Source organism: Equus asinus, chromosome 22, assembly GCF_041296235.1.
Source record: "Equus asinus isolate D_3611 breed Donkey chromosome 22, EquAss-T2T_v2, whole genome shotgun sequence".
In the NCBI taxonomy this organism is placed as follows: Eukaryota; Metazoa; Chordata; class Mammalia; order Perissodactyla; family Equidae; genus Equus; species Equus asinus.
In genome coordinates this window covers 62,300,815-62,327,985 of record NC_091811.1, presented here as the reverse complement: position 1 = coordinate 62,327,985, position 27,171 = coordinate 62,300,815, and positions in this window count along the sequence as shown.

The window sequence follows — 27,171 nt, the reverse complement described above, 5'->3', positions numbered from 1 at the left end:
AGATGTCCATTCCACCTGCAGCCATCGCTTTTAACAAGGAGGGTGTGCCCAGGGCGTGCAGGAAGAGGCGCTCTGCGGGCTGCCTCAGCATGAGAGAGCAAAGCTGGATGCACTGGTGGCGTCAGGTTGCACAGCAAGTCTTCATTATGAAGTAGCCTCCGACTGTGACAGTAGAGAGCCTGGAACAGTTGCTACTGCATGAATTTTTGCTGAAAGAATATTCTATTTCATTCAAAGTCTTTCACGAGTATTTCAAGGGGAAATATATGAAAAACTTTCAAGAGGTTTCTTTTCTCCTTCAGAAGAAGTTTCTCAATGACTGAAATTTAGACATTAGAGGCTTTACTGTGGAAACTAGAAGACCGGTGAATCTCATTTTAAGCAATAAATGTGATTGAGGAAAGATGTGTAGAAATGTATTTTAGCACAGAGGGCACTATATAAAAACTATTTACAGGGGACCACGTGAGTCTTTTCATGGATACTTTTCTTAAAACAAACCACTCCTTAATTCTTTTGCCTTCGTAGCTTGAGGCAACATCTTGCAGCCACAAAGACTGTAGACGTGGTTAAATGTATTGCGTCCTAAAATCTCTGAGAGAGAGAGATGGATGACGCTCCCACTCTCTTTCCTGGGGTGTTCCTTTTCCTCTGTTCCTCTGAAATTTGGACTCGACTCAGAATCAGGTCTTTCTTTTATGTTCTTTGCCTGATTGCACTCAGTCAGGTCACACACTACATAAACAGTTAAAGAGAAGAAAGTTCCCTGATTGTCTGGGAGCACTTAGAATTTAATCTTAAAAGTGCTGATTACTGGTTCCTTGATTTCTCTCTAGGGCCCTAAAAAGACCTGAACATAGACAGGTGTTTGGAGTTACTTTTTTATTTTTTGGAGCTTTTGAAAGTGCACTCGAATTTTGAAAGTGATGATTAAAGACTTTTAAACTATTTTTCTCCTAAGTCCTAAATTCTTATTTACAAAGCCCAGTTTAGTTTTGTCCCCGAAGCATTGTGATTTGGGGAAATCTTTTCCCATTCTTTTATACACTAAAGCTATTTTAAAAGAAGGAGCTAAAATATTCCTTTTCTTCTTTTTTTTTTTTTCATTTTTGATTCACGCTGCACAGTCGCATATTCTTCCTCTCCTTCTTTTTCCCCCTTTATGGCCTCTGGCTCCCCCCAGATCATATCTGGAACAAGATTATTGTATCGAGTGATCTCCTTTTATGAGGTTTTCTTGTCAGCGGCTTCAGTGGAAGTGGGGGCGTGCAGGGCAGTGATTTACCACCACTCAGCGCTGAGTGATTTAATGTATTCACACATCTTGAAGAGCAAGGCTATTAGATGAATGGAAAAATACCGGGGAATGAGAATGGTCGGTTTGCTCACTGGCCACTGCTGGGGCTGGAAGTTGGCTGCCGAGGTAACTGAATGGAGCTGGCTTAGTGAGATGAACAGATTTTGGAATTCAGGCAGGATGTCATTGTACTTGCTGCTGTGTTTGAACACAGTATAAAATACTCTGTCCTGTTTGGAGAGGACTGATTCATCGTTCTTAATGTGAGAGCTCCCTGGGCAGAATCGAGCAAAAGAAAAGTTAAGTGAGGGGGGAATGAGAAGAAACTGACTTTGCTCTTTAGGAATTCCGAGATGGCAAAGCAGGGTAAAAAATACAAGAAATGATGTTTTTGGATAGGAAAACGTATCCTAACATTCAAATATTTTTTAATTTTTTCCTGAAAACTTACTCATTGAGGTTAAATGAGAGTCAATCTTTTAAAATCAAATATTCTTGGTCAAAAGACAACTATTTAATGGTTTGGTCTTAAACCTGAGGTGACTTTGCAGAACATGGTCTCCAATGTCAGTGACATTTGGATTTCTGAGGAAAATTCTACATTTGGCCCTAGATAATGAACACTTTCCTGTGGAGATTCTGGACCACTCCAGGAAACGAGTCCTTTTTTGTAGCGTATTTTGAGTCAGAACTTGAGTCCTTTTTTGTAGTGGTTACAGGCTTGTCCCTTTGTAGCTGTCTCAGCTTTCTTGTAACACTCTCTCAAATGTAGCCAGTCCGTGTATCAACTGCATCCGTCACTAGGGGTGCTTTGGAATGTACCTTTCTGAGCACTACTCTAGACTAATGAGTTAGAATTACTGGGCAGTGCATACTAGGAACCTACACTGTGACAACGACCCTAGGAGATTTTTATGTACATTAGTCTCGAACCACTCTTAAAAAAAGATGAGGGGAAAGAGCCCAGATTTGATGAGCACCTATATTCTTGCCACTATTCCATGTATTTCTTGTGCATTAGCTTTTTAGTCCTTATACATGTATAAGTCAGTCATTACTGTTTCACAGGTGAAAATGTGGTTCAGCTCTCGTTTCCAAGATCACAAAGCCAGTAAGAGCAATACCTTAGTGCAAAACTAGGTTTATCTTGTCTACTTCCAAAGCCTGTGTTTTTTTCCTCAAAGCACTGATCTCTTTGTCATCCAGGGTGTTATATCCCCAGACCTTTCCCAGGCTGCATCCAGCTCTCTGCAATGAAGACAAATAGACACTCACCTTGGCATTGTCTATTCCTTTAGGGGTATTGCCAGGTGTATCTTCTAGCTCTTTCAGAGATAGTTCAAACTAAAACGAACTCAGAATTATTCTACAATAGTGATTCACACATACGTTGTTCTGCCAATCCATCCGTGTGATTGCTTAGTGCCAAGACAGCAAATCGCGCAACACTACATTGACCTATGGACTCCCAATGTGTTTCAGTTCATAAGATTTGATTCTCTAGTTTTGGGTTTCAGATGGCTGAACCTTCTGATGACCAGCATTATTCTTGAGGTTCAATCGGTGTAGACTCAGTCACTGTCTCTTGACAAAGTGGTTTTTATTCAGACGGCGTACTCACACATCAAGTTACAGTTGATTAAATGTGACATTTGCGGTCTGGCTTTTAAAATGTTGGATATCAACCTCTTGGTCAGAACACAATTTCCTTTTATGAACGTATTTGGGAAATTAGACTTGAATGATGTTATTTTGACGTGTAGCGTTGTTCTGAGAATTATTTTCATTCTGGAATTTTATTAGCAGGAAGGCGGGAGGATTGAGGGAAGACATACATTGGGCGGCGGAATCATAAAGTAGATTAAGTATATCAACTAAGTCATGTTGCAAGTCATGAACCTCTAACTTGGCCTTTCAAATTCCTTTCTCCTTCTCTGTATTCTTCCCTGATTCATGTGACCAAATCCTCGCTGAGTACCCAAAACTTGGTATAAAAAAGATTCTAATTGCTAAGTATTGCTTAAGTCCATCCTCTCCTCTCCAACCCTTCAATCTTAGTGCAGGTCTCCATATTCCTGTGGTTTTTGCCATAACCTTTTAACTGGTCTTACTTTGGGCTTGCTATCTTCAAGCTATTATGCAGGTTTCTAATGTGACAAATTTACCCTCTTGACTCCCCGCCTAAATCCTTTACTGATTCCCAGTGCCAATCACCACCATCCCCTCTCTCCCTCTACCACCATTGTCTTGAACTAATTTAATAGTCTTCCAACTGGTCACTATTAGCTCTGGCCTCATTCCAGAACTTCAGTCACACTGAAGCTAGTCTGATATTTTTAAATCTGATCACGACAGGGCTTACTTAAAACCTGTTAATGCTCTTGAGATCAGCACAAAGCTGCTGAGTATGGCCTCTGGGGCAGACATGGTTTGGGACCCCTTCCATTATCTATCCTCATTTAATGCCATGTAGCCTATTACTCTTTGCTCTCCCACAACACTAGACTTCTATCAATGACTCTTTTCCACCATGCTCTGTCTCGTCACATGGCCTTTGCACGTGCTGTTTCTTTCTTTCTTTCTTTTTTTTTTTGAGGAAGATTAGCTCTGAGCAGCATCTGCCACCAATCCTCCTCTTTTTTGCTGAGGAAGATTGGCCCTGAGCTAACATCCATGCCCATCTTCCTCTACTTTATATGTGGGACACCTGCCACAGCATGGCTAAGCGGTGCATAGGTCCGTACCAGGGATCCGAACCAGCAAACCCCAGGCCGCCCCAATAAACCACTGGGTTGGCCCCCATATCCTGTTTCTTTTGTCTGAAAAGTTTTTCTCCTTCTAGTAGTCAAGTTAATTTTTACTCCTCCAGAAAATTTTTATTGTCACTGGCTGATCAGATTTTCCTCTCTCTGGAAGAAGAGCGTGGGCCAAGAGCCTTAGAGTGTCTTTTGAAACTTCTCAGCAGCCTTAGTGGCAGCAGAGTTAATCCTGTGTCAGCTGTCTTGGGAGCTCAGGACTTCCCTGAAACTTCTGGGTTTTGATCCAGCCTTAAGATTTTGGGCTTGGCCAAGAAGCTTAAACTGGGTGCCCAGTTTATATCTGCTCTTTAGATCCTGGGGAGTGCTCATCCTTATATCACTCAGTCATTGTTCTTGGAGAAAGGCTAAGTAAAGATATCAGTTGATGCTATAACTATATATTTATACATATAATTGTGAAATAATGAATATATATGCATATGTATTGAAATAGTTGTGCAATAGTGAATATATACATACACACGCACACTGCTCCATTATTTCAATAAGGCTGAGCATTCATCCCTCTGTGCCTGTTAAACAGCCATATTAAAAGAAAATATGTTAAGAAGCCAGCCCAGTGGCGTAGTGGGTAAGTTCAAGTGCTCTGCTTCAGTGCTCAGTCTTCGCGAGTTCTGATCGCTGGCGAGGACCTAGCACTGCTTGTCAAGCCATGCTGTGGCAGCATCCCACACAAAATAGAGGAAGATTGGCACAGAGGTTAGCTCAGCAACAGTCTTCCTCACCAAAAAAAATAAATAAAAGAAAATATATTAATTTGTCACTAATTCCCCTCTTCCTGCTTCTTCTTCTAATTCTCTCTTATGTGCCAAGCGCTGTGATGAATGTTTCACACACATTGTCTTATAGAACAACATTCTGATTAGCTTCACAGGTGATATTGTACAGAGAGATGGTTAAATAACACCCTCAAGGTCACACAATCGTTAAATTGCAACCCGGATACAAACCCAGATTATTCAACTCAAGAGCCACTTCCTTAACCACCAGGCTCTTGCTCTTGGAAGTGTGGTACTTGGACCAGCAGCAGCAGCAGCAGCTGGGAGTGTGTTAGAAATCCAGAATCTCAGTCCCACTCCAGACCTACTGAAATGGACTCTCAGGTTCAACAAGATCTCGCAGCAATTCACATGCACTTTAAAGTCCGAGAAGTAACGCAGAGTGCTGTGTTCCTCATCTACCGGGAGAGCAACCTCCTCTTTGACTTTCATCTCTGAAGAAGAAGACTGTCTTGCTTTGATAGTCAAATATTTCTTTCCTTTCATTCATTGTTACAAAGTGTAAGGAAAATAGGCCTATTAAGTTCTCTTTGGGCAACTGGAAGGTTGTATTTTTAGTTATTGATTACATTATTTTAAATCTCTGATGGATCATAATTCAATGTACCTGAAATAACACTTAATCTGCTTACACAGAACTTCTTAGGAGAAAACTATTTCGGATATGTTTTGGGAGTGAGAATTTGGGGAAATCAATGACTGTAAATTGTTTTTCAACTAAGATGTTTGCTATAAAAACAAGATTAAGCTGTCAGAATTCTTGTTGTGGCCTGAAGTGATCTTTTAATAAAATAAAAAGTTATTTTTGTGTGATATTATGTTTGGAACTGGAGGGCATTTTCATAAAGAGAAGGTAAACAGGAGGCTGCAGGCGTGGGGCTGCTGAGTGCGAGGGGGCGCAGCAGTGTTGCAGTCCCCTGGAGAGTCGTGGTAGCATCTTCCAGCCAAGGACATGCTCGGCATCCTGGCGTCACATAGGTGGCTTGAAGAGGGAATGTCGTTCGTTACAGTTTGCGGTAGTCTGACCTTGACGGTGTTTATTCCTTTGGAGTTGAAGCTGTAACCTCCAGGGCCTTTACTGTCCTTGCTTGTGTTTACATGGGTCCCACATCAGGTACTTCTGTAATGATGGCACTTCACTTGGAGCCCACATGAGGGTCATCTGGGCTGTGGTTTGGGGCTATAACCTCATCTTTAAGGCCTACAAAGGCTGAGCAGGGCTTCAATTTCGGTTCTGCTCTGTACTGCTGAGTCACCTGGGGCTCTAGTTAACCTCTATGAACCTCAATTTCTACATAGTAATACAGGGGTAACAATGACTAGCTCTCAAGGATGTTGGGAGGATAGATGAGGAGACATGGAGTTCTTAGCATGACATTGATCATACAGTTAGTGCTCACAAGTCAACTTACTTTATCCCAAGAACATTGTCTCCTATTTTGCTAGTCATGACTGGCAAAGTTTGTAATTTATTTCATTATATATATAATGTTTGTGTGTGTATACAGACATATGCTTACACATACCTACGGACAGAGTATGTGTATACAGAGTGAAAGTCCACTCAGGACGTGGTTTATTGCACTGCAAACCCTTGCTGTGGTGCAGCTCCCTTTCTAAAAGGACCACATTCTCTACCCATGGTGTCTTCTGGAGGGGCAGTAGTGGGCACTCATACAAAAGCCTGGATTTTTAGGTGGCTGGAGCAGCTCCTTCCTTTGGATCTTGATAAAGTTATGGACAGTGTAGTCCTGGGCAGCTGACAAGAAAGTGTTAATTCTGGAGAGAAGTATTCTTTGGAAATGTTACTAGATAGCGTAAAAGACTGAATTAAAAACATAATATGAACCCAACAGTAGTTGAGCCAGAGCCCACACGGGCACGGCTGCAGCTTATGTGAAGTTGCCAGCTTCTTGGAGGGCAGTTTCCTATGCACACAACACCAAAATTAAGGACTGCCCTGGAAATAGAGATTCTACACTAAACAATGACACGTCTCCTTAAAACATATGAGGCAGAATTTTGTGAATTCAAAATCTAATCACACAAAAACACCTTCACATACAATTTCCATCCACTCCCACAAAGGCCTCCTGACAAAACTGAGCTAAGTTCAGGAAGGGTTTGAGTTGCATCTGGTGTCGATTGCTGTGCCCACCAAGGAGAACATTGTTTGCCTGCCTCCTGGCCACCAAGACTTATCGCATACTTGAGTTTTGATGTGACTGGTTGACCTGCTCTCTGTCTGCCTCTGGAAATGGATTGGGGAGAATCTAACAACTGCCAAACACCTTGCTGATAGACTGGTTATGCTTTGGTGTGAATGACTTTTAAAATGTTAGCATAGACAGCTTTTGTAAAGTTAAGTGTTTTATCTTTTGCTGTGGAATAAGTGTCTTGTTTCTTTATAAGAAAGTGCAAGGTTTAGCAAGTAGATATGGCAAGTTTTTTTCCCCAGAATTTAGATAAGGGTGTCCTAAATAGTCTGGAATATTCCATATTGGAATAATATGCCCTATGGACTTCTCATTCCACCCAATAGATTCCTCCTTCTCTCAGGAAGCTGGGCTGGGGTCTGCTGTTCTCGGGGCCTTTGCACGGGCTACTGAGCCTGCAGGCTCTCTGGAAGGCCAGCTGCTTCTCCTCCTGGCTTGTTTCCTCCCCACCTTGACCTTTCCCTTTGCTCTCTCTCTTCTTCACCTTTTCTCTGAGCATTTCTTTCACTTGACACTGCTAAAATGAAATTTATATTTCATTTTAAACATATCAGACACCATTTTAGCTGATATTTACTATAATGTAATGTGATTATGCTGTCTTCCTAATGAAATATCACAATGTATCTGTATACTGAAAAACTATATTTAATGCCATTTGTTAAGTAATTACTATGTGCCAGGCACTACATACTTTACATGTCTTTTCTCATTTAATTCAGTGACGTCATCCCCATTTTAGTTGAGGAAATGTTAACAAACTTACGAGGAAAATGGAATCCAATGATGAAAAGGCAAATTTAGTTTCATCCTTGCCTTAGTAGATAATTTAGTGGGAGAAACAGACAGCTCAACAAGAATCTTCAATACGACATGATCAGTTCTTTGTTAGAGAAGCACAGACAAAGAAGGGGCATCTAAGCAAGACTGGGAAGATGTTGGGCGGATGCTCTCCCAACTGAGTGGTGTTGAAGGTGCAATCTGGAACCAATAGAAGATAGCCAGCAAGGGCAGAGAGTAGACCAGACCAGAGGTCAAAGAGAGTGTTGCTTTGCAGAAAGTGAAAGAAGTTCAATATGACTGGTGGATGGGTTTCAAGGGGGAAATGGTTATCAAGGGTCCTAGGAGCAACTGATAAGCTGAATTATGCACCAAAGATAGTGAGGAAGCATTGCAAGGTTTTAACTATGGAGAACGGTATGGTCAAATTTGTCTTTTGGAACAATCAGTTTGATGGCACTGGGGAGAACAGTAGAGGGAGAAGACTGGAGATAAGGGGACTAGTTAGGAGGCTGTTTCAGGACGGAGGCGAGAGACGACGGGGGCTGAACTTAGTTAATATCAATGGTGGAGAGAACTGACGGACTTAGATATTTTTAAACCAGAAGCGCAGGACTGGAGTTCTAATCTGAGGGAGAGTATCGTCTACTTATTAAGAATACGTGATCAGGGGACAGAGTTTTTGGGATCAAAGTCTACCTCCAGTGCTTACCATCTGTGTGGCCCCAGTAGTCACTAAACTGTTATATCCCTCAGGTTCCTTATTTGTAGAATGTCTGGGGGCAAGGGTCACCTAAACTAACGTGTGCAAAGCATTTAGAATAGTATTTAACAATAGGAAGCCTTTAAAATCCATTAGCAATCAGTTTTTGTGATATAATCTAGCCCTCTGACATAACAGCTCTTTCATTCACCAAACTTATATTCAGTGCCTGCTGTGTCCCGTGGTTCGTTCACTCTTTGGACTTCAATTTGCTCATCTATAAAAGGATTGCCTTGGAGAAGTTCTCTGGGTTGCTTCCAGTTGAGATTTGGTTGGACTAATGTTTATTAGCACTGAGACTACGGTGCTGATTAAGTTGCAGTTAAGGGAAAAGTGACTCATTTCACTAACCAGGCCTCTGTGTGTCATTTGTCAATCCTTTTCAGTCGTGGGAAGCAGGGAGCAGGGAAGTAATTGATTCCACAACTCTGAGTGACTCCCTATTAAACCGTAGAGCCGGAAGATTTACTCAAGAGCATTTAATGCCATAGCAAGAATGTGCCGCAGGATAACAGAGTTTACCGGGGCTGACGTAAGTTTGCTTTCTGCGATGGTGGGCCGGCACTCTAAAGGAAGTGCTGCGAGGAAAGGACAGGGTGCGAGACATCCCCATCACCGGGCGTGGGGTCGGTGACAGAGCCTCCTGGAGGAATCAGACAGCTCTCCCGCTGCTGGGATCCTCCGTGCAGGCGGACAGGTAGCGCCGGGAAACTTTCCAGTGTTAAAGGTGTTTAGTGGACTTCCTGCTGAGACGAATAATCCAGCTCCAGCTTTAGCATGTTAAACATAGTGTCTCTTGCTCTCCAGAGATTCAGAGAAGGATGATTAACAAGTAATGTTGGCTGTCATGCGTTGAGCACCACATTTTGGTGGTTCACAGGCATGTTTCCTCATAGCCCGTTATCGGTACTTCAGGTGAGAAGTATCAGACCTAATTTTCGGATGAGTAATCTGAAGTTCAGAGAGCTCATGTAATTTCCCACGCCCACAAGGCTAGTTTGTGGCACAAAACAGAATTTACGCTCAAGACGATCTGCCTCCAACACGCTCAGTCTCTCCACTACTATGTATTTTGTTTAAATCATCAATTATTTTAATTAAGTACTTTATTTTATCAATAATAAGAGTAATGTTTAATTATCTGGGAAGAAAACAAAAATATCTGTGCAAAACAAATCGCTGATCATCCCAACACTTGATTTAATATTTTAGGACATTTCTTTCCAGGTCGCATACTGTCTTTCTTTAAAAAAAAACAACTTTATTGAGGTATGATTGACTCGTAGAAAGCTGTATATATTTAATGTAGGCAACGCCAGGAGTTAGGGGATAAGTATATACCTGTGAAATCGCCACATCAACACCATAAACATATCCATCACTCCCTAAATTTCCACCTGCTCCCATTACCATTGATCTTTTTATTTATTTATTTTTTGTGGTAACAACACTTAACATAGATCTGCCCTCTTAACAAATTTTAAGTGTATAATATGGTTAGCTACAGGCATTATGCTGTTTAGTGGATCTCCAGAACTATTTCTCTTGCATAACTGAGGCTTTGTACCCTTTGACAATCACTTACCCGTTTCCTCCTCCCCTAGTCCCTGGCAGCTACCATTCTACTCTCTGTTTCTATGAGTTTGATTATTTTAGATTCCACGTATAAGTGAGATCATACAGTATTTGTGTGTCTGGCTTATTTCACTTAGTATAATATCCTCCGGGTCCATCCATGTTGTAGCAATTTTTTATATACAGATGTTTTAAATATTATATTTTTCTTTGACTTCTTCCATTATATTTAAGGACATAAATCCTCTCACAAACAAAATTAATAAATATATCTATTTTCTGCTGTATTTTTTTCTGGATATATCCTGAATTACTCTTTTCTTTTGTTTAAGGGAAGAATTAGAGAAGATCAGAATGAATTGGATGGGTGGTATCTTTCTTAGCAGAATCCTGCTCAGAAGTTCTTTCTTTCTGCCTCAAACAATAAAGTGAAAGTCCAAAAACCAGTACCTGGCAGGAAGCCAAGAATCAAGGGTAATTAAAGATGTGGTGGTGAGGATGAGGTACTGATGGTGAAGGAAATTGTGACCACCTGAAGAGCCTAGGAGAGGAAGACAGGAGGCGTGAGCTTACTGGTGCCAGGACAGAATTCCCCTTGTCTCAGGAATGTGACTAAGGACATCACTAAGAGCCTTTAGAGGACTGGTAAATCAGAGATCATACCTAAAGAAAACTCAGTCCAGGGAAACAGGACAAGAAGCACGTAAGGATTAGTTAATACAGAGGAGAGACATTGAACGTTTTGCAAATGAACGCAGGACTACAGAAAAGAAGACTTGTTTTCCCAAGTAGACACTGAGATGTGTCTTTCTCTGTTACATTAATGCACACTTATGCTAAGACAAAGAGCCCCAAATAGGCAGAAATTAGGAGTAACAGTAGTAGGATGCTAACAGGGATTTGAGCAGAAATTTTCGTCTATTAGAATCAAAGATTTATGAGAACATCCACTGCCAGCATAATTTTTGAGATTATTTCTATTAGCAGCAAACGTGGTCAGTCCAAATTAGGCAGTTGGTCTTCAAGATCAGGAATATGAAAAGGATCAGATAAAAAGGAAAAGGATCAAAAATATAACTTGGTTGCCTGTAAGAATACAAGATAGTGTAACTGATGTGGAAAATAGTATGACGATTACTCAAAAATTAAATATAGAATTGCTATATGATGCAGCAATTTCACTTGTGGGCATATACCCAAAAGAAGTGAAAGCAGAGACTCATTTGTACACCAACGTTCACTGCAGCATTATTCACAATAGCCAAATGGTGGAAGCTACTCAATTGTCCACCAACAGATGAATGGGTAGATGAAAGGTGATACATACACACAAGGGAATATCATTCAGCCTTAAAAAGGAAGGAAATTCTGACACATCGTATAACATAGATGAACCTTGAGGACATTTTGCTGAGTGAAATAAGCAAGTCACAAAAAGACAAATATTGTATGATTCTACTTCTATGAGGCACCTAGAGTTGTCAACTTCATAGAGTCGGAAGGTAGAATGGTGGTTGTCAGGGGCTGGGGGGAGGGGCTGAGGGATTTGGTGCTTGATGGGTACAGAATTCATTTGGAAAAGATGAAAAAGTTCTGAAGATGGATGTTGGTGATGGTTGCACAAAAATGTGCATGTCCTTAATGCCACAGACCTGAACACTTAAAAAATGGTTACTATGGTAAATTTTATGTTATATTTTCCAACAATAAAAATGTGTATATGCAAATTTTAAAATCAGAACCTTCATCATAGCAATATATCTCATGTATATATATTGAAAATAATTGTTTAGTCAGTAAAATAACACAAACAAATTAGGATGCAAAATTTGATATTATTGGTTTGATAGTTTTAGAATTTTATTGTTTGAGTAAAGATTTTATAAATTTAGAATAGCTATCATATATGAAATTTATAACTAGCTGTAGGTTTATATTATAAAAAATAAGTAAAAAATGTAATGGCATTTGTAGCTAAAAAAATTAAGATAGGAACTTAAGAATTGGTTAAACTAGAGTCAATATTTTATTATTACTATACTTATAATATTTGATTATATGTATCTTTGCTAACTATTTTTTGAAAGACTTTTTTTTTCAGCAATTTCAGGTTTACAAGAAAATTGAGAGGATCTTTGTTAACCATTTACTGTTTCATTAATTTATATAGTTGTGATATCAATTGTGATGTTTGGGTCATCTTAATTATGTCCTTTGTCCCCCAAATTATATCCAGGGACTTAAGTTGAAATGCCTCATATTTTGGATACAATAGTCTCCTGATTATGGCACGTTTGCCTGGGAAAGTACTGTCCTTCACTGAGTCAGCCAGGTCCCCACAGCACACTGGTGCTGACCAGGTACTAGTTACCCAAATCGTTCTTCATCAGAAGTTGTCCCACCTGTGGCAAACTCATCTGGCAAAATGTCCCCTGCATAGTGCTTGTGACTGATTTGGCTATAGCAAATCGGCTGTTACAACAGTCCCCTGCAGGTTGCACCTAGAATTCTGATTGAGGTAAGTGTATTTACTCCCCTAATTCTTTTTCACCCTTGCAACCTGGCCACCAAAATGAGAAGATAAACTTATCCAAGTGTGTGGGCCCCTGTGAGCACTGAAAAGTTTTAGAAGAATCCCCTGCTAGGTGAGAAGAAGAAGGGATTGGAGCAGTTATTTAGACATGAGTTTTTTCGATAGGTCAGTGAAAATGTTGCAGTTGTTTTTAACGGTTTTATTGTAACTGATGACATTGAGTAACCATGCAGTCAAGGAATTGCACAAAAAACGCAGGGAAAAACCTAAGTTTAAGTCACTTATTTGTCACTGATTTTCAGTGAAGATAGTGCAGGGGACAACTTTAAATGTAATAGGAAAACTAAGTATTGGCTCTCGAGTGAGTTAATAGATGATATTAATGATTCAAATATTCTTCACGAGGATACGTACCCATTGTATCTGGTTCAAGTCAACCTGTGTTTTGGGAGAGTTTGTTATGCTGTGGTCAATAGCTATAGCCATTTAGTTTCAAAACCAAATAAATATCGACTCTCAGCTTTTCAAGAATTGAATTATAAAATCAGGTTTCTCATGAGTCCATTTAGGTGATCAGTATGTTTAACATTGCCAGTTCAAAATAAAATAGATATAAATCCAAAGTATCTCGTAAACGTTTGTTCCTAGTCAAATGTGTGTTTCTTCTGTAGTTATTTATAACTAGCCCTCTGTACTTTGTTTCTTCAGTGCAGTGTGTGTGTTTGATGCTATGCTGGAGGTTGTAAATCATACGAGATAGACATATCCCCATGTGTTTTGAAAGTCTGAGATATCATGTGCCTGTCCCTGTACACATTAGCGGCTTGGCTCTGTTAGGCTGGCAATAACTCACAGCTGAAGACCTAGAAAATGGCATCAGGCAGCTACTGCTCCATTGCAGAGAAGGAAGACAGCAATTTGTTTTCCTCAGAGCTGAATTCTTTCAGCTGTGGACTGAGTACAAATCGTTTATTTTAAATACTTGTTTCCACCAACTCTAATGAAAATGACTATGAATAAGAGAGTGTGTTATCCACTGGCAGGAGAGGAATAAAGAAAACAGGAAACTTTTCCATTGCATGAATCACTCAGCAGAAGTAAAGTGTACTAATGCTTTATTACCTGCCATGAGCTTACCTTTATGAAGCCACAAAACCAGAGTGATAATGGATGATCCATTTTCAGTTTAATGCACCCCTCCCTCCCTCTCCCCTTTCTTTCCTACTCTCTCTTTTGTTCTTCCTTTTATTAGAGCAGATTCATCTTTTTGAACTATATTGTCACTTTGGCTGAGACATTCCTACTCTGTAGCAACACTACATGTTGTTGCACAAATTGGGACCTACAACAGTTTGTGGCAGGTGACCTCACACAACAGAATGGAACTGTGTGAAAAGCATCAGCTTAGCAGTTAGATGACACGAGCTTCTACCATTATACATCAGCAAGACCTTGATAATGTCACCTACTCATTCTGAGCCTAAACATAGTTTTATCATCTATAAAATAGTAATATTTGTCAGTATCGATAGAAGCACCTATAAGAATTTCAAAAAAGTTATAGTAACAATATAGCAAATATTTACCATGTGCCCTGCATTTTTCTGAGTACTTTGCATACCTTAACTCATTTCAATTGCACATCTTTTCATTTAAGTCCCTTGAAAAGATTAAAGCAGAGGTTTTTCTAAGATCTCGTCTAATTCTAAAATGATATATGGCTCAGGTTGCTGATAAAATACAGGATGTCTGGTTGAGTTTTAATTTCAGATAAACAATGAATACTTTTTAGTATGGTTATGTCTCAAATATTGCAAGCAGCTTATACTAAAAAATTATGCTGAAAAATATTCATCTGAAATTCAAATTTAACTGGGTGTCCTCTATTTTTGTTTGCTGAATCTGGCAACCTAGTCTATGGTGATTAAGCATTTTCAGGTAATCTGGATTAGAAGAAAGACATTTAGTCTCAAATACTAGTTTCAACTGAATAAGATGAGATTGAGGTTAGAAGTGCAAGGATGAGAGAGAGAGTAGATATGATGGAGAATAAGTGGACATTACCATGAGGCAATGGGCTCAAGCATAGGGTAGAGGCACCCATCCAAAGCTCTTCCATTTTGCATCACCACCTCTGTCTTTTGAGGTAGTTATTTTTCCTGCTTTACCATTGAGTAAAACTGAACAGAGACAAGTTGTTAAAGATCATACAGCTAATAAATGATAAAAGCCAGGAAATGAATGCAGGTCTCTTTGACTCTTAAACCTAGGGTATTTTTTTTAAGTACCTTGAGGTTTTCCTCCTTTCAAAGTGGTTGGAGAGGAAGAGTGAATCTTCTTTCTCTGATGGAAGGAGAAGGAGAAGAGGGTGATTGAGATGTTGAGAAAATTTGAGATGAAGAGGCAGCAAGATGACGTACCTCCTATCAGAACTCTCTTTCATCAGCTTATAACGTAGTGTCACTATAGAAAGGGAAGGTGGTGGGATTGGAATCAGGGCTTACAGAAAAAGAAAGTGTTTGGAAAGTGCAGTGTGGATAGTATGTACAAGTCAATTGAGACATTGCATGAGCAATTGGTTTTGAGAAACAGCTGTTAGAAGGTAATTATTAACTTTCCAGGCAGAGAGAAAGACTTCTTGTGATTCTCTTAGGATGGTGTAAAGCTCAGAAGAGGAGCAGTTCTGGTCTATGAGAAGGGATATGCGGGATGGGTTTCGATGTGCTACCATCAGGCCATCCATGTGGCAATGTCCAGTAGGCAGTTTTAGAATTAGATAGGAAAGAGCAAGGTTAGAGAAAGACAACTATAAAAGGACAGAAGGAGAAATAATGGAAGTGAAATAATGAAGGGACAATTTATTGACTCCATACTATGTGCAGATATTTTCTATTTGTTATCTGTAATCATCCAACAACCATAGAAGCAGGTGTTATTGTCATTTGGGAAATGAAATCATGTGAAACAATCTGGCCAAATACTATACAACTACTGATTGTCAGAGACAGGATGGAAACCTGGGTGCCTCCGTGTGCCAAGCCAGTGTTCTCTGGAGAAAGTGTATAGAGTTCTCCTCTATACAGGTGATATACTGAAGGGAAGGGTGTTTATATTTAAAGGATCGGTAGAAGAAGGAACAACAAAAGAAATCAGGAATAGAAGGAGAATTAAAAGATGCCACTGACCTGGGTATGTTGATTAGCTTGATTGAGGTGAGTTTTTCACCGTGTGCATGTGTATCAGATCAGCAAATTGTACACCTTAGATATATATAATTCTTAATTGTCAAATACACCTCAATATAAAAAGAGAGAGAGAGAGAGACCACTAAACTGAAGATGTGGAGGAGAGACTTTTCAAGAAGGAATACTGGTCAGTGGAGTCAACTAATGTGTCTGTGTTTCACATAGAAGGAATGAGAGGGAGAGACATGATTTCTCCACTGAGAAGTTGTTTAACGGCCTTTTAGAGATCAGTTTCAGAGGACTGGTGTTAGAAGTCATGTAGCAGAAAGTTGTGAATTAAAATATAATAGGAAAGGTGAAAGTTTTAAGTTTGGATTATTCTTTCAAGAGAACAGAAAAATATGTGCATTGGGACGTGGCCTGCATGAGTCTGCTGCTTTAAGAAGAAGCAACGTACACTAGACAGCCCGTGTGTTGGTTTCCTGCTGCCGCGGTAACAAATTCCCACAAACTTAGTGGCTCAGAACAACACAAATCTATTATATTAGAGTTCTAGAGATCAGGAGTCTAAAATAGGTTTGCTAGGCTAAAATACGGTGTCAGTACGACTGTGTTCCTTCTGGAGGTGTGGAGAGAACATTTCCCTGCCCTTTTCCACCTTCGGGAGGCAGACTATTTCTTAGCTTATGGTCCCTTCTTCCACCTTCAAAGCCAGCAGTATAGCATCTTCATCTCTCTCTCCGGCTCTGACTGTCCTGCCTCCTTCTTTCCTTTATAAAGACCCTGTGATTACATTGATTGTACCTGGGCAATCCAGTATAATCTCCCCCATTTCAAGTCCCTTGATGTAATCACACCTGCAAAGTCCCTTTTACCATACAAGGTAATATATTCACAGATTCTGGGGATGAGGACAATTGGGACGTGGACATCTTTGGGGGACTGTTATTCTACCTACCAGAGTCTGATTTGTTTGTCTGGTGACAACTTTTCTGGGAATAGCTCTCCTTCTTCCTGAAATAGCTCGTCTCCTCACTCCATTCAAATGGGCACTAAGGGAGCTGTTACATTCTTACAGGAACTTCCTCCCCTGGTTACAGTTAATTGATATATACTGGGCACCTGAGCCAAGCTGAGCCACTCTGTTGGAACCTAGAAAGTACAACAAATCTCTCAATGCGAAAGCACTCAAACATACACCTTGAGGGTTATTGGAACCGTATGTTTTGCCACTCGCACAGTTTGTAAGTTCGGAAGGAGAGACAATAGTGAACTAGTGAGCAGAGGGAAGCGGAGCTGAGGCGTGAGATGGTTTGTGGGGGCCTGAGCTCTTGCTCCCCTGGTCTCCAGGTCCAGCCTGCATGACTGCTGGTACCACAGAAGTTCACTGATTCATTTGGTTTGGTTGTTCAATGCTGTCATGAGGTGCTGGCGTTTCTATTCAATCAAATCCCCTTTTATGTTTAACCTATTTTGAGTTGGGTTTCTTTGTAACCAACACATTCCTTATTCATTCCAGAGCTTGAGTAAGGAAGGCTTTGACGATGGGGGAAGCTGTTTGTCAGGATGGTGAAGAGTCGCTGTGGGTGGAGAGATTCATTTTGAGTCAAATAAGTTGGAAGCCTGTGTATTATCTCAAACTGTTTCTGATTTCCTTTTACTCACAGTAAAAATAAGAGTTTGTTCTTGAAATCCACCCTTATGAGCTTTAGACCTTTCCTACTGTCCTTCTAGTACAAATATATGGCAAAGTTCCCTTAAATGCTTCACAGAAGGCCAATTTTTCTTTCTTTTTGTGAGTAAGATTTGATGGTACGATACATCATAGCGCATCGATAAACTTCATGTCTTTCAGGATCTAATTGTGAATTTACCTCTTCTCGTCTTCCCCCAGAATCTCTTCATAAGTAGGAGATTGGGTTTCCTTTCCCAATTCCCTCTTCTTAAAGATTTCTGAGGCATAGTGATTTTATAGCTTCTTTTATAATAAGAAAAAACAACACTGCTTTATCCTGAGTAAAAAGAGAAGATTTGGATATTTTGAGAATTCTTTTTCAAAGCTTACACACTTAATTATTTATCTTAAGCTAACAGCAGCCTAGATGCTCAGGACCTCACACAGTCTTTATTAAGCCCAGTTAATATAGCATAAATCATCAGAAGGGCCTACGTTTTCAATAAATGCTTATATGGAGATGAGAGTCAATGACAGAATTTTATTAAATATCCTCTTCTCTCCCTCTGTTCTCATAAACAGAAAACTCAGTCATTATCTGGAAATATTGCTCTCTCCACTGCCTCTGAAACTCTTGGTGTACAGAGCAACTGGGTTCTGGATTTTCCAGGTTCCCCGGTTCAGATCAGCTCTGTGACTTTTTAAACTCTCCTCATCACTTTAGCTCATCTCTTCATTTTTTAAATGTTTGGTAAGCTGTAGGTAGTGATGAGTGATTTATGGCTCCTCTTGCTGTGGAATTTATAAATGAACTGGGCAGGCAAACAGGGAAACAGGTGCTAGAGAGAAGTAGATAAAGGTCCCTTCCAAAATCTGAAAATGCCGGGGAGATTTCGAAACAGTAAGGGAGCCACGGATTTGTTATCGTTGAGCTGAGCGTCAAGGATCAAGGGAGGCTGGGAAAAGCAGATACAATGCAAAACTTCAGCTTGTCCTTGTAGAGAGCAAACATTCTGATAGTTATGTGTGTGAGGATCACTCCCACAGACCTGGGACCTGAGGATCCTTCTGGTTCTTGGACATATGCTCATTTTCCTACTTCATCTTATCTCGTTATCATCTGGAATGATTAGTGTGTGTGTGTGTTGGTGGGGGGGAGTTGTATAACAGACAAGCTGTGGCAAGTTGTATGAGCAATTTTCAGTTAACAATAGGGTGAGCTCTAGAGAGAAATATTACTTATTGGGAGATCTTTGGAAATTTACTAAATCTTTTTGTTCTCATTCCCCTCACTTGTATATGAGAGAATTACTTGCCTCGTTTATGTCCAAGGACACTTATAGCTCTAATCTATATCTATCTTTAGATTTGTCACAGTATTTCTTGCAGAAAACCTATCTCAAAAGCTGGCCGAGAAAGAGGGCGTGGGATTGCACAAGCAGTAAAGATATGTCACTTCCTCCCACTCCACTCCATTGTGGAGAGTTGCAAGAAGTCTGTAATAAAAAGAAAATCTGTTTAGCATCACCTAACCTGGTGTTTCCCAAATTTATTTGACCAATGAGTCTTTTTATTTCCCAATTAGAATAACTTGAGTGGAAATTATATGGAATTGGCTTTCCACAGATCTCAATGTGAGATCTCTCTGGTGAGAGACAGTGAAAGGAAAGAACAGATATAAATTGAACACCTATCATGTGGCAGCACTCTGATAGGAGCTGGGAACACTGAAATGAAGGCAGTGATCCCTGCCCTCATCAAATTTATAATTACGAGTGAAAGAGTGACATCATAAATTACAAAAACACATTGTAAATTACAATTGTGATAAAATTCCAATACAATGAGATTTCCCTTACTGTATATATGTGGAAACATATATAGGTGTGCTTGAATCACTATATGTATTTGTGTACAATCCTAATTTTATTATCCTTCTACACTACTCATCGGGGGATCTTGTTAGACTCAATTAAACATTCAGACTTACAAGACCATCATAGGGCATATTTGACATTAGAATATTCAGAAGGATATAAAGGATAGGAACACAGAACATCAGTACAAAAGCATCTTACATCTTTCTCCCACAGGAGACCATGCAGCAGTCCAACAGACAGCTCAGGTGTAGGAGATGAGATTCATCAGGAGGATGAAAAATGGGTCTGCCTTAGAAGCCTGATGCTCCACAGAAGCCAATAGTTCTTGAACAACTCCACAGGTATGGTTTCCAGGGCCCTTGCAAGGAAGATGCTGGTTACAAGAGACTTCACATTTAGCAAAGTCCATACCTGTGGCTTCCCCATAGGGTATTCGTAGTACGTTTATGGTTCCTCCTGTTCAGATGCAATTTACTAGGCAGGGGTCATTTGGCTAAAGTTAACTAATGGCCAAATTTTCATGCCACAGGGAAAAAGCTTTTGCAAACTCTACCTACAGATGCAAGGCAATTGAGTAATTTCCCTAAAGTCACGCCTCTGGGAATCAGGAAGCAGTGTTATGAAAGTCTGAACCCAGGTCTGTTTATTCCTGAAAGTCGATCTCTTCTGATTCTTACAGTGTCTTCCACTAGAGAAGGACTTCTCTGAAAAAGGCAGCAATAGATGAAAGCAGAATAGAGAGACACTAGCCATGAAAAAGACTAGGGATAAATTCTCCTCTGAAACAGGAGGGAAGGAGGAGAAGAGAGATTAATTTTCAGATAATTAAGAATTGACAATGTTATTTTCAAGATTTATGAGTTTTAGAGTGACAGGCATCATAACATCCTAGGATCAGTTTTATTGACGGGTAGAATAATCTCTCAATGTAATGCATTTATTTCTAATTAACTTTAGTGAAAGTTAGTTTCCCAACAGAGGAATAAGTGGCACTAACTTGAAATTAGAAGTTATAAACCTCATTACATAAGTAGTACTTCAACAGTCCCAGTTTCCTAGTTTCTTTCCTGTGTGAATGAATACCACAATCCCATCATATTGCCAGTTGTAAATATTTGGTAAAAAACTACTTCACCATAGACATTCTCTGGATGTCCAATATGACTTACAAGATCACTGGACAAAATGAAAATATTTGAGCTCACTCAATTCCTTTGGTTCGGCGCCAAGGAGAAAGGAAGCATATGTAAATGATATTTTCCTTTAAAGAGTGGTAATATTATGTAGCCATCTTGAGCTAGTGTAGTGGAGACTGTCTGTTTAGAGGAGTAAGAATCTATTTTGTCAGATTTGGTGCTTTTCTGAGCACTGAGATGGAACATACCACGAGTACTATTACATCTGTCAGTAGATTGCCCAATGTGCTTGTGCCTTTTTCTGTATATTGTTATCTCGGCGGAGTTTCAATTGAGGAAATTAAATGTATGTAGTGGTTTAATGGGAAACAGAGGTGTTTAAAAATGCTGAAATGGGTGTATTCAAACATGGCTTGGTTTAAAATGAAACTGCAGCAGTTTTCAAAATGGGATTCTTACTCTATTAAAATGCAAACAAACAATGTCTTTTTTCTTTTTTTCTTCCTTCTTCACAGACATTCCAGCCTAGTTGTAAAATACCTTTGAAGTACATTAGGTCTTGTTATTGTGGAGAAGTGAATTTTTTTGTGCTGCAATTTATTAACAAATTGTTTGTAGAAGAAACTGGTCAGATAAAATTTAAGGTCTGATTTTTTTTATCACAAAAGAAATAGAGGAGATTCCAAGAAGAAATATAAACTGCTAGTGAGAAAAAAGTGAGGCCTCCAAAAATCTAAAAAAATGGCTTTCTTTGAGAATTGATGGCACTCAATCTGCTGGGTTAGAGTTTCATGTGATTCCCTTCTATGTTTTACTGTATCTCAACTCTCAAAACATTAAGTGTAGGAGAGAAATTCCTCTTTGCTGATTGTACAATTGCACGTATGTAAGCACCTAAAGTTACTTTCCATCCCTACACTAGTTTTTTTTTTTTTTTTTTTTACCTCAAGATATCCTGTTTGTATCTAGATGGCGCACTTCAGTTCATGGCGGTGTTTTGTTCTTGTTTCCAGATGACTAGAAGCACTGAACTGGGTGTTAGAAGGCTGTGGTTGAGGGTGTGTAAGTTTTCTGATTCTAGATTTCACTCGCCTTCTCTCCATCACTCCAGCTGCTATCTGTTTGTGTTCTAAGCTGATGCAGGGACGCTACCTGCTGCCAGTTGTGGCTACTCTGGCTGTCTTTGTAAGATCCCCACCCTTGCCAACATTCTCCTTTTATTCTTCTGTTACGTTTCAACAACTTTGCTAACAGACTTTGAAGCTGTGATTCACTGGAATCGTTTCCAAAAAGAGTTATTCAACAGTGTACTAGATGAACCTTCCAAAATATAACCCCTAATGTTGCCATAACGGTTATCGGAAAGAAAGAATCATAAGTAGATGAGTACAGAGTGCGGTGCAAAAATTTCCTGGACTCATCTGGACTGTTGGTGCATAAGGCATTCACCTCACATGGGCATTTTGGAGTCTTTCTCTCTCTCTCTTTTCTCTCTCCAGTCCTCTTCCATGTTTCTCTCTGCATTTTCCACCACTCTGCCCTCCTTCCAAGATTCAGACTGCATCCTTTAAGGGATGGGCAAGCTTCTTCTGTTTCTCTGTGTTATTGACACAGCAGAGGCAACGGATCATTGTGGTCCTTACACTGTCTGAGTGCGATGGGGAAATTTACATCCCCACATTTTCCAGAGGGAAATAGCTATAAAAACAACAAAACTTTATTCTGCTAGTTTTGTCTGCCTCTCTTAGCTACTTTGTATCCATTATAAAGCAAACTGAGTCTCTCTCTCTTATTTGTCTCACCAAAGCCTTGCTCCAAGAAAGAAGTGTGGAATAAAACTCTGTCCTCACATATGTCGAAATTTTGCAGTGTGTCTGTTATCTATTACTGTGTAACAAACTACTACAAAACTTAAAGGCACAAAACAACCACTGTTTTCTTATGCTCACAGGTTCTGTGAATCAGAAGTTTAGAAAGGGTACAATGTAGATAGTTTGTATATGCTTGGGACAAGGCTAGGAAGAACCAGATGGCTGGGAGTGACTTGAATGATTGGGGGTTAAAATTATCTGGACTTCTTTGCTAAGATGTCTGGATAATTCTCCTGGCAGCTTGGGTTTCTTTGTGGCATGAAGACTTCAAGGTAGTCAGTCATGAAGTTTGGGGCTCCAAAAGAGAGTATTCCAATAAAACTAGACAGAGTCTGCATGGTTGTATATGAACTGTCCTCAGAAGTCATATGCTCTTAGGTCCATCTTATTCTATGGTTGTGACAATCACAACAGTTACAGCTCCATCCAGATTTAAGAGGAAGGAAGGGGCATAGACCTCCTGTCTTGATGGGCAGACTGTTGAAGGATTTGTGTCCATGTTTTAAACTATTACACTCCTATTTTTAACAGAATATTTATTTCTTTGAGCTTGTTCTTTTTTGTTCAAATCAGCTGACCTCTTTTTAGCAATTAGGCAAGGCATAAAGTAAAAATAAAAAAAATGCCCACGTTAAATTATATGTAATTTCATCTATTCACTCAACTTCCATCCAATTTTCTTTGGGCTAACTTTGAGTATCTTGACTTCAATCTCCCTCTATACTACTTGGAATATTAAAAGGGAGGATATTGTCCAGTAGTAGCTTGGGGAAATTTTCTCCTGGGGGTTGACTGTCTGCCGCTCTAGTTCAGTCATAATCTCTCTCCTAAGGACCCAGACAGACACGGCTGAATTGACAAGACCTCATCATTTAGGGTCTTGCTTTAGCATCTTCGTCTCTTTTAAAGGGGAACCTTATAGATTTAGTCTTAATAAAATGTAAAAAATGAATGTGAAATTACTTTTTAAATTGTAAGAAACCTTACAAACTTAAGTTATAGATAGTGATATGTATTTGCATACTGTCTTGCTAATATATCGTCTGTGAAGATAGGGCCTATATCAGTTGTGGGAAAATCTCTTTGCCCACTCTTTTAGACTGAGCGATGACTGATTTTGTGCATATGGTAACTAACATTGATTTAGGACTTTAATGACTATAAAGAAGGATAGATGGCAAACAAAATAGGATCATCTTCTATTGTTTACACTAACTTTTAGACTAATAGATTAAGGGAAAAAATATACGCTCATGAATTTTGGAAATATGGAATTTCCATATGATTTGAAACTGTATTTGCAGTTGCATTTAGTAAAACAGCAAGACAAGATTTTAATTAGAATACATCAGATAAATACTTGAATCATGGAATATCACAACCATATAAAGTGACTACATTTTTCAAAATAAAAACCAGGACACATGCTGACAATGAAATATAATATTTAACACCAGGATTGAGCTGGAAAATTTGGGTTGTCTGATTCACATAGCTATGTAGAAACATCACGTAATTGTTTAAATATATCTTCAGGCATAATTCAGGCTAAGCTAAATTTAATGTGAGGCTATATTGATCCTGAGCATAGCTAGTGATTAATAATAATACTTAACTATATTCAGCAGGTTTTTTATGAAGATTCAAAATTATTCCAGCAGAATACTCTTAATTTCTATTATCTTGGGAGGTAAATGATAAGAATATTACACTTGACTATAAAAGGTAAACATACAAAGATGTGCTGTAAATTATTTTTTACCATAAATGAGAAATTTGGAGGAAAAACATACGCCATTTTTGTTCGTTTGTATTTTACTTTAAGTCTAAAATCTTGCACTTCCTTTTAAAATACTAGTCTGGCAAATATTTTTACTTTTTTATTATATTATTTCAGGAGAGTATAACTCTAGGATAGGGTGCTCTCAACTATGCAGGATCCTATCTGTGAGTAGAAATAATGAAACTCTTAATCCTGTTTCTCTGTCATCAACAAATAAAATGCGTTACTGTATTTTTTAGGTTCTTATCTATTGAAAGATATCCATGAAAACTACATAGGACATAACAGAATTATTCCATGTGTTTTCCCTTGAGTTATTTATTGGTTCTAGGTATATGTTTCTTGGGCCAGTTGACTAGACTGCTAGTTGGACTGATTGTCAAATTGGCCATTCACCCTGGGCTGCATCAGAGTCCCTTTATTTGGCTATATAAAGACAGAGAGTTGATTGATTGGCACTTATTTCACAGAGCTGCAGATTTCTTGCTTAAGCTCAAATTGCCAAGCATAGGGCAAAGTTATCTGTGGGTCAAGAAAAAGAAGAAAATGCTTAAAACACTATACTCTAAGTAGGGTGACTTTCCTCATATTTTATTCACTTCCAAGATGTGTGAGTTGCAGAACAGTATGCACTCCATGTGGTACTCTCATGAGGATAAAAATGTAGTCCTTAGGGACTTACCCATCACTTTATGTGTCATGATTCAGAGGAAAACAAAGGAGGAAGTTGTTGCATATAAAATAGTTAAATCTTTTCTTGAATTAGGATTTGTAATTGTTTTTGCATAACCCTGGGGAGAGGCTGCTTGTGGATTTCTTCTCTTTCACAAAGCCAGGAATTGACTCCAAGCTGAAGTTTGTGTGTGTGTGTGTGTGTGTGCGGGGTGTCTCTGTGTGTTGAGGATGTAAGTTGTCTGTACGTGAAGAGTACAACATCTAGTAACAGGTAAGAAGTGATAATTTCAATAAGAAAACCAAGCATTTTCCTAAAATTTAAAAATTGTTTTATAATTTGATATATTATAAAGATGGTCTTATGTGGATGTTTTATAGAAACAAATTATATTATAAATTTCACGTGTGAATGAATCATATATTTAGATTAGTTGCAAAATTAATATTACACTATTAAAAACATACAGATTGTAGATATATTTTTATATTTTTCAATTATAGTTTTGTGCCTGAATTAATAGACTAATTCAGGCTGATATGTTTTACTTATATTTATCCTCAACCTGTTGGCACCTGCTTCTGTTGTAAGATCAATCCCATTTCAGATGTTAAAATAAACAAAGAGTTTTTTAAAATAATAAGTTTTGCAGGAGCATGTGCTGCTGGTAATGATAGTGTGTGATTTTGATATGTCTATAGGAAAAAGAAACAAGATATGAAAAGAGTAATATGAAAATATAAATCAGTTATAAGAAAGGATGTTTATTAAGCAGCCACCCTGAGGACCCAGAACAAGGATATTTGATGAATTGTCACCATGTCTTTTTATATCTTTAATCAATACTCTATTAACTAGTGGTACCTCTTATATATTACATTTAAGTCCATCAACTTTATTTTGCATTTCATTTTCACCTTCACTAGCCAGAAAATAATGCTATTTGCTTTTTGTAGATGAAGTTTTTTATGTACTGTCTACATAAAATCCTCATTAATCACAAAATTCATTTCATGTTATAAAAACTCATCAAGGTAATAAATGGAATAATTGGAGCCTTTTCAATTTTCCCTTTCAATTCAGCAGAATGGGCCAAAGAGCCCAGAGCACTGTGCTCTGCATTTGTCATTTGCGTCGAGTAATAGCCTCTACAGAAGAACTTCAGAGTCTGCCTTTCCATTAATGTTCTCTACAATTTCAATCTTTATCAGGGAGTGCTTTTTTAATAGGCAGTGTGTGACACACGCTCTCATCACTCAGCTAGGCAACCAGGGTATGTTTCTGTCCTACAGCTTGTATATGATTTAAGAAAAGAAAATAATGGGGAATCAGTGATTTAAGTTTCTGATATTTTTATAATAAATATTGTTGCCTCTCTAAGATAACTTAAGTTCACTTTTCCATATTATGACATTATCATATTCTCCATTCCTTTCCTAATCAAAGTCTAATATACAGTCAGAGGCATGAGTTATCTTGGATGGTGGAAAGGCATGCTTCTGTGAGGTTGGTAAATTTCCATAGGAAGTCTCACTAGATTAACTATTTTGTTCAAAAAATATATACATATATAGAAGTACACAAATACAGAATATATACTTGCATTTATAAATATAGCTGTTTAATTTTTTTCCTTTAGTGAGGAAGATTGTCACTGAGCTAATGTCTGTGCCAATCTTCCTCTATTTTGTATGTGGGGCACCACCACAGCGTGGCTAAATGAGTGGTGTGTATGTCCATGCCTGGGATCCAAACCTGCACACCCAAGGCTGTCTAAGTGGAGCATGTAACCTTAACCACTATGCAACCATGCCAGCCCTGCTGTTTAATTTTTAAAAAGAAAATAATGAGCAATCCATCACCTAATTTTAATGTATGCCAAGCAAAATGAATTTTAGAAATATAATAGAAATCTTTTTATACATCAAAAGAAGTTTTTCAGACAACAGCAACATGGCAGAGTGAGCTATTCCCTTCATCTCTCCTCCTTTTACTACAATAAAATAGACATTCATTGATCAACAGAGGATACCTACACAGCAAAACAGGCTACCTGAGAGACCCATGCAGATATGCATCTGAAAGTGGATGGCCTACCCCCAGGAAGGTGGTCAAGATAGTTGAGCACTCTCTAGCCACTTGGAAGCCCTGTGCAATATGACTGCTCTCCTGACTGGCTCAAGCACCTATAAGAGAGCTGTGGCCC